Source organism: Micrasema longulum, unplaced genomic scaffold (genome assembly GCF_059751315.1).
Source record: "Micrasema longulum isolate JH-2025_06_02 unplaced genomic scaffold, ASM5975131v1 h1tg000244l, whole genome shotgun sequence".
NCBI classification, from domain to species: Eukaryota; Metazoa; Arthropoda; class Insecta; order Trichoptera; family Brachycentridae; genus Micrasema; species Micrasema longulum.
The window spans coordinates 880,561-893,584 of record NW_028277449.1 but is presented as its reverse complement, the minus strand read 5'-3'; the positions used below and the strand labels follow the sequence as shown (position 1 = coordinate 893,584).

Genomic DNA, 13,024 nt, shown 5'->3' with positions numbered 1-13,024 from the left:
CACAGTCTTTTAAGAGTTAATGAACAAAAAATGTTGTTATGGTTTGAAAATGGAGACAGTTCTTAATGTCTCGAACTAGCATATCTTCCACAAACCTTTACCTCTTCCTTACCCAGCCGCTTCCCTAGTCCGCATCCTATGAGAATCGCTTCGTTGGTCAGATACGTTTTTTAAAATCAATTTTATTTACAATATTTGAGTTTGTCCAAATGTTTGTAGACAAAAGACTGGATTTCACCCCCTCGGGTACAAAATAATAAGTTTAAAAAGCAAGAAGAAGAAGTTTAAAAATTGGAAAATTGTTTTCAGGCGTTGCCTAGTATGTGAAATAATTCAGTCAGGTGAATTTCTTCACAACAATAAAGGTTTCAGCTCTTTAACTTCACTAAAATCAACAGATGGAAGAATTGAAGAAATATAAATGTTCAAACATAGGCAAAACGGTGAATGTTACACAGTGTGTAAAGAAGCCACTTAAACCAGCCAATAACAGGTCATAAGTTCTGTAAATGCCTGGACTTCAATATCCTTTATTTAAGGCACTCTCCATCCCTGTTGTGGTTTGACGATTTTCTAAAAAAATTGTTAGAATATTTTGAAAAGTACTTTTTTTTATTTATTTTTTTATTTCTTCTTACCTACTCGAACTGTTAAGATTAAGAAAATATGATATTCTAGGTATTAGTACAGAATTGTATAATTTGATCAAAATTTAAAATTAAAATAAAATAAAATCTTCAATATACTATTGAGAAAGGGGAGTGGGAAGAAAAGAAAGAGGATAAAGGAAATCAAATGTTCGGATAGTGACATTTTAATCTTGATTTAAATGTAAATAAAGAAGCGTCTCTGAGATTAGTGGATAGATTATTCTACAATCGAGCCGCTACTACTGTGAAAAAAGAGAAAAAGGAGGCAAAAATATTGGACGGTGAATGGGTATTGATGTTAAATGCGATAGTCCACATTGTGATAAAGATTGGACGAACTCTTTCAGATAAACAGGTGAAAAGTGATTTTTTTTAAAACATTTATCAGAGCCTGAAAAACATTTTTCAACTGTTTCAATTGTTGAACAATGTTTGTAGACTGACTTAATCTCTTCCCTGGGGAGTTATTTATATATAAATTAGTTGCAACAGAGGAAAAACATTTTTTAAAAGGGAATATTGATGTCTAAATATTTAACATGCTCATGACTTTGCAAACGGCGAAAGATTTATCATTCAACATATTCTTTAAGTGGCCACGTAAACCAGCCAATGACGATTCATAAGCCCAGTAAATACCTAAACTTCCCTATTCCCTTCTCAAAAATATTTTCCCACTCTGTTGCAACAAATTTAGATCTAAATAACTTCCTTGGAAGGAAATCCAGCCTGTTTACAAACATTAAGACGTATTAAAAACATTGTTAATGAAATGTCTCGCTACCTGATCTTGCCTACGTCTGAGGCATTAACAGATATGACGCAAATACAGATATGGTAAAAGAAGAAGTATAAAAATAGAAAATTGTTTTCAGGCGTTGCCTAGTAGGTGATTTGGTTCAGCCGGATGAATCTCACCCACGTGATAAAGGTTTTTTTTTAATTTAAATCTTAAAGTAGGGCACACATATCATACATATTGTTATGTGTGTTCTAATAAAACATTGCAAATATATTTAATGTTTAAGTTATTTATCACATATGTCTTGACCATTATTTTAAATTTTGATATGTTTTTTTCTTCATAAATATTTGTTTCCATTTCGTAATACTTTTTAATTGCTTTAAATAAAATTGAATTTTGTGACTTTGCCTTTTTCCTAAATGGAAGTCTAATTTTGTTCTTTTCTCTAGTATTGTGATCGTGTTCATGCTGGTTCCGATCAATTTTTTTCCAAAATTCTGTTTTTTTATTAGAGTTTATAATTTTATGAACAAATATTGTTGTATTGTAAAATATTCTTTGTTTATATGTTAATAATTTCATTTCATTTACCATCGACTTTACCCTCGTGTATCTGGTTTTTTTTCAAAATGATTCTAAAGGCTTTATTTTGTAATACAGTTAGTTTATCTATGTTTTCTTTGTTTGATAAAAATAAAATGCTACTACAGTAGTTAACGTGTGGTTCAATAATTGCTTTGTAAATAGTTTTGCAGGAGTCCTTATCAATAAATCTTCTGATCCTTCCCAAAATTGATATTTTTTTGCAATCTTATTTATTACCATCTTAGCGTTTTGGTAAAATGTAAGTTTTGAATCCAACATTACACCTGAATATTTAATTTCAGTGACTTCATTAAGTTTTTCATTTTCTATTACAATTGATGGTGTAATTTCTATTCTTTTGTTTCCTATATTCATATATTTCGTTTTGTTAACATTTAATTTTAATTAATTAATTTTTAGCCACAATGATACATTAAGGTTTCAGCTCTTTTACTTCACAAAAGTCAACAGATAGAGGAGTTGAGCAAAATTTGGATGTTTAAACATGGGCAGAATGGTGAATGTTACACATTGTGTAAAGTGGCCACTTAAACCAGCCAATGACAGGTCATAAGCCCTGTAAATGCCTAGACTTCCATATTCCCTTCTCAAAAAAAAATTCCTTCTCAGTTGAAATAAATTTAAATATGAACAACTCCCTAGGGAGGAAATCCAGCCAGTCTGCAAGCATTTGGACATAATCAAACATGTTTGAGTATGTTCAAATGCTTGCAGACTGGCCGGATTTCCTCCCTAGGGAGTTATTCATATCTAAATTTATTGCAACAATAATGTTTTTCTAATGTTTGAATAATGTTTTCCTTCTCAATAATGTTTTCCATCTCTGTTGCAATAAATTTAGATACGTAAAAATGTCAACCTCAATGTTGTGTATAATTAATTTTTTAAGGCATGTTCATTATTTTTAAAAACAGTTTTTTTTATATTTTCGTATAAAGTTTATGCACACTGGACCTTCACCCCTTTTCATACATGGTCCTCAATTATGGAAAAGGTTATTTCACTAGGTTTACTTTTAAAAGTCTGTGCCGAAAAATTCCTTTACACGCGGTAATATAAATTCGTGTTACTTCAAGCAAAAGACAGAATATTCTGAAGTTTAGACATTTGATAAAAAAACATGCTGATATAAATCCCTAGGTGAGTGTTTTTGACTCAAAAAATCCTAAAAAAGGAAATCGAGTGAGAATAAGTCAGCCTTGTAGTGTAATGGTTGACACATTCGCCTACAATGCTTGTTGTCCCGGGTTCGATTCCTGCAGGGTCGACGTGTAACATGTGTTCAAAAGGTGGTTTGACACGCCAATATTTTACTGTCTCTAAACTGGTAAATAAAGTTCTAGACTGATCACCTTACCTTCACATAACAGATAATTGAATTACACTGCATTAGTAGTTTCAATGGAGTGCCCTTTGCACCATCAGGTGCGTATAGAAGTACAAAGATGATAAATGAAAATAAATTAATAAAAAATTGCCCCGCAACAGGTCAGGAGGCCCAATTACAGTGGTGAATTACATCACAGAATACCCAGGCTTGAGAGAATAAAAATTTAATTTGTGTTCTCATATATAAAAAACATAAAAATAAGAGTAAATAAACGAGTTGATATATTCATTTAAAAGTTTTTTAAAGATAATATACAGAAATATATGAAAATAATAATTGTATTGTATAATATGATATGTTACTTTGTATAACATACAAAGGTTAATAATATTAATACAAAAATCTGTGTCATTTTAAATGCTGATTTGTATGTACACTATTGTAACCCTAGTTTTTTTTTTCAATGTATCTTCGTGGTGGAATGGATACGACGCTTGACGCATGCACGGAAAGTTTCGAATTCGATTCCCGGTGAGAACACAAAAAATAAATATGATTTTTCTGAAGCCTGGAATTTCTGTACTGTATTTCACGACTGTATTTGGGCCTCTTAGCCTGTTGTGGTGCAAATAAAAATAAATAAATAAAGTATTTTGTTACGTAAACCTTGACAAAGAAGCTTGTTTGCTTTGAAACCGGTCGGTGAAAAATAAAAATTAGTGGTTAAAAACAAAGTTGTTTTATTTATTTTATTATAATGAATAGCCACAATGTTAGTGCTTCAAATATAAACTTTATAAAATAAAGTATTGTTTGTTTTTGTATTTTACATTGTAATTTGTGCATTGCTGTAATTTTAGTTACTTATAATTATTTTTTTTAAATATCATTTTAACCGTAAATAAGAAATAAATATCGTATAATGGTTTGTTTTTAAAAAATTATTCCGTGCAAAATTATTTTTATTTTTATGTATTTTTACATTTATTTTTCTTGCGTGAATTTTATAGTAAAAAATTATTTAGTTTTTTATTTATCAGCTTCACTTCGTAAGACTATGTCAAGACAGGAATAATGCTTGGTTTTATTAGATCAGCTAAATATTAATAGAATATTGTTGCATTTATTATTGTTCACTGCTGTGATTATTTATTTAAAACATTTTTTTGTAAAAGGTTCTTTGAACCGTTAATACATAAATAAATAAATAAATGAATACTACCTTGTATGTACCTTATTTGTAGCGTATTACATATATTTTTTTTTTATATTTGTCTCAACTCAACATAGAATTTTAATTAGATGAAGTTGAGTCTTGTGTCTGCATAATAAAAAATAAAAAAATAGTTTAAAAAAAAGATCCATCAATTTTACCGTATAAATTATTTAATGTTAAATAAAATTTAAATACATAAACAAACGAATCAACAGTTTTAGTGAAAAATATAATGTGAACAATTAGTTATCTGTCACTTACCGGTGAAGTCATTTGACGAATTAATTAAATTTCCTAACTATTGTGAAAACGAAAAATCACCATGAGTCACAAAAACATAAAAATAATCACTTTTTTACAGACGAATGTTATATTGAAACACGCGTTACTTATTTTCAAATCTATCATTTTAGTTTCTCAAATCATTTCGTATTTTCGCGTACTTTTTTCTAGAATGCGTTTCCCGCGCGCGACCCTTCACCAGTAGTGAGTGGATGGACTGTCACTTTCAAAGGTGGAATAGAACGATTCTTGTTCAAAATTCACGAGTCCCACTTCGACGTGCGCCTGCGCGGAGACTGGGGCGTCGCTCATTGGCCGACGGCGTTGTGTATGCGTCTATTTTTCCACTAAAACTGTATTCAAATGCAATGCGGTAAATAACCTCAAAAAAATATTATCGATGGTTTTTCTCGATAATTATTCTATTATTCTATAAACTTTACTAAAAAATGGCATTTAAAACTTATAAGTAAAGCGATCGACGGTTTTTATCAATATTTAACTGAAAATATTACCCTCTTTAAAAAAATGTATTTTATTATTTCACAGTTTTAAAATGTACAGAGGTTCTTTGTTTCAGGTCCTGACTAGCTAGGAAATTACTCTGTTTAGGCAGACCCTTTTTTATTACATGTGTTTTATTTTCTTCGTTTAATCATGCTTAAAAAATTCCAATCATAATAATTATATTAAAAAACCAAAAATAAAAATGAATTGGAAAACAAATCAAAAATAATAAAAGTTGAAGCATAAATTTAAATGAGGAAATATACCATTAATAATTAAAAAATAAAACATACTCATAAATATACATTAGAAATCAAACCGATATATGAAAGTATTGGAAGCAAACTTACAAATCTCCACCAAACACGGCAATTTATTTATTGATGCCAAAATAAATTATACATAATAAACTACCTACCTATATAATAGCGTAATTTAAAACGTTCTCTTCATCTTGCAAAAACAGATTTCAATTATACTACTTGACACCGCAAACTAAGCATTCTTCATTAAAATAACTTTTTAACAACAACAATCCATCACACCGTTTCCCCGGTAGGCAGAGAGGATAGAACGCCACATCACTCTATATTTGCATATAGATCTCGCTACATTCATACATCTTCTCATGCACGTGCGTCGATTATTCTGAATTTTAACAAGTCCATCAAGTATCTGTCCATCAAGTATCTGTCCATCAAGTATCTGTCCATCAAGTATCTGTCCATCAAGTATCTGTTGGATTTGGTCTTGCCATATCTTTTTCGGTCTTCCTCTATCTCTGCATCTATCAACATTCGCAATGTAAATGTGTTGACTGCATTTTAAATCCATATTGGTCGGAGGGAGTCAGAGAAATTGTTGTCCGATGTAGAAGGACGTAAGCTGGTTTCTTGTTTTACTAGTAAAGACTTAGGACTTAGAATATAGAGATTTTGGTATTATTCATGTTTTCTTTGGATATTTATTGTTTACTTTTAAGACTGAACATAATGATAAAACTGTAATTACTTTTTAATATTATTATAAAATAAATCATCACTGCCTTAAAACGGGGAAGCTATCCCTAGTTAGGCAGTTTAGATGAACAAACAACAAAAATAAAAAAATATAAATGTTTGCTTTTACTACGTAATTAATTTGTTGTATAAATAATTACTTTTAAATTGCTGTAATAAATATGTAAAAAAATAAAATTAAAAAAATATTTTTAACCGTTCTTTCGCTGTCCATTCGCTCTACATATCCAAATCAACGCAGAGCTCCTTTCTCGATGTTACCTCCACTTTGCATAATGTACGGATCTCAACATTTGTGCATCTATCGTACTTAATTTTGCCACATATTCGCCTGAGAGATCGCATTTCGACAGCATTAACCCTACTTTCATCCCTATTTTTCCAAGTCCATACTTCACTCCCATACATCAGGGTCAGAACCAGGACTCCATTATGAACTGCTAATTTTGCCTCTTAATTATTTAAATTTACTTTTGTTATTATTAAATATAGTGATGAAAGGTATGCATACGCTAAAACAATTCGCTCAAGTATGCATTCAAAAACTATTCATTCTTGACACAAAATGCAATCATGCAACATTCGAATGCCACACTTAACCCATAAAATGCACTTCAACACATCCCAATCATATACAACGGCCATCTTTAGAAGAAATATGCAAAATTGGATATTGTCTAGGGCAGTGGTCGCCAAACCGAGGCTCTTTAGCCACTCGCAGCTCTTTAGCCACTTAAATGCGTTACTTTAGTTGCATTTACGTTTATCCGTACGGTTTTCACACGCTTCCATGACACAACCAAGCATTTCGGTTTCTAATTAAATGTCAAGCTCACGTCGAAACCCTGGCGGTTAAAGAACGATTAAATACACTTAGGGCAGGACTGAACGTTTGGGCATGAGTTAAGTGTCATAGTTTAAATTAGAAAAACAGAACTTAGTTCTATGGTTACATAAAAAGATTATGAAATAAAGTTTAGTAAGTTTGTTTAATAATGTTAAGTCATAAGAGGAAACGCTGTCCGACTTTTCTTAATACGAACGTATTCCTCTGGATTATGACAGTGATTAGAGCAGTGATTTTTTTACCCACTAGATATTCATTGTTTAATTTTTACACATATTGTATATTATGGGAACTAGACACAGCTTTATCTGCATTCTTCGGGCGCGCTGTATACAAACTATTTTTTGCAAAACGTACCAATACCGACAATTTTATTCTGATACTCCAAATTACAAAATTGGTTGACTTTTGAGGTGCGGAAAACGAGACAACGAGGCGTTGATTTTGTATATTCTAACAAAAGGTCTGACATTCTGTTATCTTCGCACAGTATCGGGGAGGCATCTGCCAGACAGTGACAGGAAAACAATGTTCGAATACCTATTTATCAATATTCTTTGTCCTCAAAATTTACGTAAACTGAAACACAGAAGTAATTATGTATACGTATATATTTCATTTCGACTAAATACAATAATTGATATCAAATTTTCGATTGTGTTCTTTTAAAATATATATATGAGCATGTACTCAAATCTAGAAATAGTAAAGCATTGCCGGATTCAGCACGTTGTATTATATTTTTTATCTACTACTACTACTACTACTACCATCACGCCATTTCCCCGTAGGGGTAGGCAGAGAGAATGGACCGCCACACACGTCTATCCTGGCATACACTCCTAGCCTCTTCCACATTCATACATCTTGTCATACATGCCCTTCGGTTCTGTCTGCTTTTGATTAATTATTTACCAGCATGTCTATATTTTTTTTCCAAATGTCTGAATTTCAGAATATTCTGTCTTTTGCTTGAGGTAACACAATGTAACATCACCACATGTAAAGGAATTTTGTAGCACAGCCCTTTAAGAATTAACACAATTGTCGCTAAAGCTCTTCATCGTCGTCAATTTAAAGAATGTGTAATTTAAATAAAATATATTATGATTTTTTTGGCTTTCAAGAGGAAACGAAAATTAATTTGGCTCTAAAAGAAATCTTAATTGTTGATCTGCTGATCTTTGACTCTTTTGACTAATAAGTTTGCCGACCACTGGTCTAGGAAAAGAGACTATTGCAGAAGATTGCTGCGAGACATTTTATCGATTTATTTATTATTTATCATAAATATAGAATTGAGTTACTAGAAGTACCGAGTTGTTTGGAACTATATACGTTGATACTAACCATGCACGACTCTCTCCGATTCCGAATTTACATTCCTTAGGCAATAAATTTTCTTGTAATATAGACATTTTTAATACAATATTTATGATTAACATACTTCTACTGTCCATTAAAACAATAAGTAGCGATAAAATGTTTAAAACGGCTATACAAAATGAAAAGCAAGGGCAGTTTATTTATTTATTTATTTATTTATTCACACTTATTATCAAAATACAATTCCATATTCACTTTGCCCAGCTAACAAGGGTACATACCCCGTTCCAAGCTAGGCAATTACATTTTAATATATTATAATACTTAACAAATTAATATAGAGCACAGACAAACAAAATATAAACTTATTCGGATACACATTTTGATTCATATACATACAGACATACACATATATACACACATGTATATATAAATATACACATATATACATATGTACATACACACACACGTACATACACGCATGCGCATACACATACATACATTCATAAAAACATAGACAATTTATTTATGCGAAACTTCATGGTTGTCATCTATAAATATATATTTTTTAAATTATTCTTTATTTTTTATATTTTATTTTTGACATCCAGTAAGGTTCTCCAATCCGTGGCATGCATCAACTTTTCTGACTCCCTACGACCAATGTCATGAAAGAGCGAGGTCAACACCTTCCGTAACTTGACAACACTCCCGTCTTTCCACGATTCTGGCAAAAGGTTATGGACCTTTTTGCCTACGTTATAGTGTTGTCTCGATGCCAGAACAGTGTTGACCCCTTCACTTAGTATCAGATCCCTATTAGAGTATCTTGTGTTATGGTTGTGGTTGACGCTTGGGTAAATGTTAAGTTAGTAATACAATGGATTGTATCTATCGTTTAACCAATTAAATTTTTAAATATCTGCTCCACTACAATAGTTATTGAATGTACAGTATGTTTTAAAAATATATATATTGTGATATCAATTTTTAATAGTAGACTCAATCATCTTTTTTCAACAATCGAATCTGGGTAAAAATAAATACATTCATTGAGTATGCTCGTCTAACGATAATTTTTTTAACACGATAGATCTTTTCAACGAAAGAAAATAATGTTTTGAAAAATATATCAAAATTACGATAGAGACGTCACAAGAGAAAAATTTTAGTTACTTTTTTTATTGTTTTATTTATTTGTTTTCATTATTTTATTATTAATTTTATATCTGTATGCGTATGTATGAGCATTTGTGTATGCGTATATGTTTATGTGTATATGTATATGTATATATCAGTGGCGAATTGTGATTTTCTTAACAGGTAAGCTATAAAAAAAACTTGTATTTGTACCTGCATAGAAGGTACATAATATAATGTAAATAATATATTTTATAAATTGATATTTTTCTGTGGTTCTGTGTGATACAACAACTCTCATCCATGAAATCAACTCAAACGATGTAACTTCGTGATGTATTATATTATATAGATAAATTATCCATTACTTTAATACATAACTCATTAAAAATAAATAAAAAATAGCACTATGAATTCAGTCGATATTAGGTATTTGACTCACCGCAGGCGCTGGGCGCGGTTTATTAATATTAATATTTATATAATAATAAAAATACGAACGGTAGAAATGATTTTAAATAAATGGTAATTATTAATTTGTTTTGTGTAAATAAAGTTACAGTAAGACATTTTTATGGTTAGTCAAATATAATGGTAAGCTGCGCATAATCGCTTCTATACACGGTTCGCCCCTGATATTTTTAAGCATGTTCATGTGTGTACATGTATGTATATAATATGTGTATGCATGTATGTATATATAAGGGTGCGTGTGTGTGTATGTTTGTATGTATGTTTTATGTGTACATTTATTTACGTTTTTATTTATTTTTTTATTTATTTTCTCTTTCTTCTTCATCTCTTCCTTCTCTATTTTTCCATCCCCCTTCTTTTCACCCATAGCGAACTGTACGTTATGTTTTTTTTTCTAAATATTTTTGTTCCCATATGAAACCCGTAATTGGTTTTGTCATTTGTTGTTATTTTTAAAAAAAATATTAATGTTGAATATTAATATTTAGCACACGAAAACTGTTTTTATTTATGAAAGAAAAAAAAACTTTAATTTGCACTCCTTTGGCACAAACTGGAAACTTTTATCTTGGACACAAACCTTTAATTTTACACAAGGTATTACCTATAATATTATATGATAAAGAGTTTAAGTTGAACTTTAGTTACATTGAAATCTAAAAGATGTCACTGATAAAATTTAAAATGCATTTAAAAAAAACATTAATTCATTTTAATACTAGATGGTGTTTCTTAACCGGTGCTCCGCGGAGCACTGGTGCTTAAGGCTGCAACTAGTGCAAGTGCTCCGTGAAATTATGAAAACCAAAATTTAATGTTAACTCATTTACTGGGCGATTTTAGTTGCAAATATAATGGCTAGATGGCAGCACCCTTGCAAAGTGAAGTTGTGTGCGCTCATCTCACAACCAGCGTTGCCAGATCTACCGATTTTTCGGTAGATCTACCGATTTTGTGAGCAATCTACCGATCTACCGAATTCGATTGAAATTCTACCGATTTTTATACATTTCCTTGTTTTTTCCACAGAAAAAAATTTAAATGCAAATAAAACGAATTCATATTATAATAATGTATTGCTTGTTTGCTCACTTCGATTGCCATCAGTTGCCTATTTAAAAAAACTGCTTATCCATCGTACATAATTATACAATGAATGATATATTAATTATGGAATTGGCTAGTATTGTTGAATATAATATGGAAAAATTAATCATGGCATAGAATTTCATGACATTATTGAAAATGTCTATTTTATTAAATGAAATGTAGAGGGATCACTTCATATTGAAAATAATATAAATGGTTTTATCTTCAGTTAAATATCTATTTAAATTTAGTTGATCAATGTTTTAATAATTTGTTCAGTACTTCAGCAGTTAGCATTTTTTATTAAGTTTTAAGTTTCACTGAAAGAACTTTAAAACGTTAATTATTTCTTTGTTTGACAATAAAAATATTATATATTTTTGTAAAATTGTGTCATCCATTCTATAAAATAATATTTTTAATTTTAATCTATGTATTTTATTATTATTTTTTATAAGAACCAACTCAAATATTCCTTTCCTTAAATGAATATTTGAGTATTGAAATAAAATATTGTAATTTACATTTTTTTGTAAGAAAAAGAAGACATTATAAATCACTACATTTTGATGATTCACTTATTGCAGTCCTTTTGGTTTTCAATTGTTCATTTACCAAGCGTTTTCAACTATTTAAAGCAACGGCCTTAGGCAAAACGGCGCTTTAATTTCGAACAACTGTTAAATTTATTTTTGCCCCCCTCCTCCCCTCCTACCCCCTCTCCCAAAACTACCGAAATCTACCGATTTATTTTTCTGAATCTACCTTTTTTCGCTTGATTGGGTCTGCCAACGCTGCTCACAACTCACAACAGCGCCAGCGGTCAAGTACTCTATCGAGAACCGTTGCTCGGTTACTATAATCCTTAAAATGTAACATGATTGATTAGAATTACAGTTGTCAGAAAAAGTGACGACATAACTTTGTAGTAACGTCAAAAGAGTTATTTATATTGACACACGAAAAATCATTTGTATCTGGCGTGTTAATTTATTTTTTTAATACAATGCTTAAGACATAAATCAACATCAATATATAAAATCAGCTTTAAAACTAAAAAATAAAACAAAATAAACCTAATTATAACGACGTTCTTACAAGGTTACATCATTTTGATGACACGTTAGAGATGGGACAAATTGATCGAATAAAAAAAAAAATTCATTTGATGTGTTTCATGAAAAAAGTAAAAATGTCTCATTTTTTGGTGAATAATTGTGTTAAACACACTATAGTAGACTTGTTTTTTCGTTTTTTATATAAATTTTTGGAAAGGGGGTTTGATGATTGCATGAAATAACTGATAAAATTGATTTGATCAGTGATCTGTAATTTCCCATCACTAATCAAATTAGTTTGACAGCTGTCATTCTAATCAAGCTATATTTTAAAGACTATAATTACTATCTTTTCCACGCAGGGAATTACCCTTGCGTTTACACAGGATGTTATTTAAACCCTGTCACATCCGAAACCACGATGATCAGTATGAGCAAGAAGACATATTGGCACATTAAATTATTCTTCTGGAACGAATCAAATTTAAAAAAATAAAGTATTTAAAAAAAAATGTTTGCTTACTTCTGCAGTGGATAAACGAGGAGGGGGAGGGGGGTGTCTGATGCTGCGCCGCGCTCTTCTCACTTCTCCCCTGCAGAAGTAAGCAACCATTTGTTTTTTTCAATATTTTTTTTTTAACTTGGTTCTAAATATTTATATGTCTTCTTGCCCATACTGATCATTGTAATTTCGGATGTGACAGGGTTTGAAAAACACCCTGTATACGAAGCTTA

At 30.5% G+C, this 13,024-nt stretch overlaps 1 protein-coding gene across 1 annotated transcript in view; it reads right to left on the bottom strand.

Annotated features, from left to right (window-relative positions):
• Window positions 1-5,051, bottom strand: part of LOC148283380 (uncharacterized) — a gene marked incomplete at its 3' end in the record, with an annotated part of 240,676 nt that extends 235,625 nt beyond the window's left edge. Inside the window, exon 1 of the mRNA XM_088223635.1 lies at window positions 4,809-5,051. The remainder of the gene's footprint in view (window positions 1-4,808) is intronic.
• Between the last annotated feature and the right edge of the window lie 7,973 nt (window positions 5,052-13,024).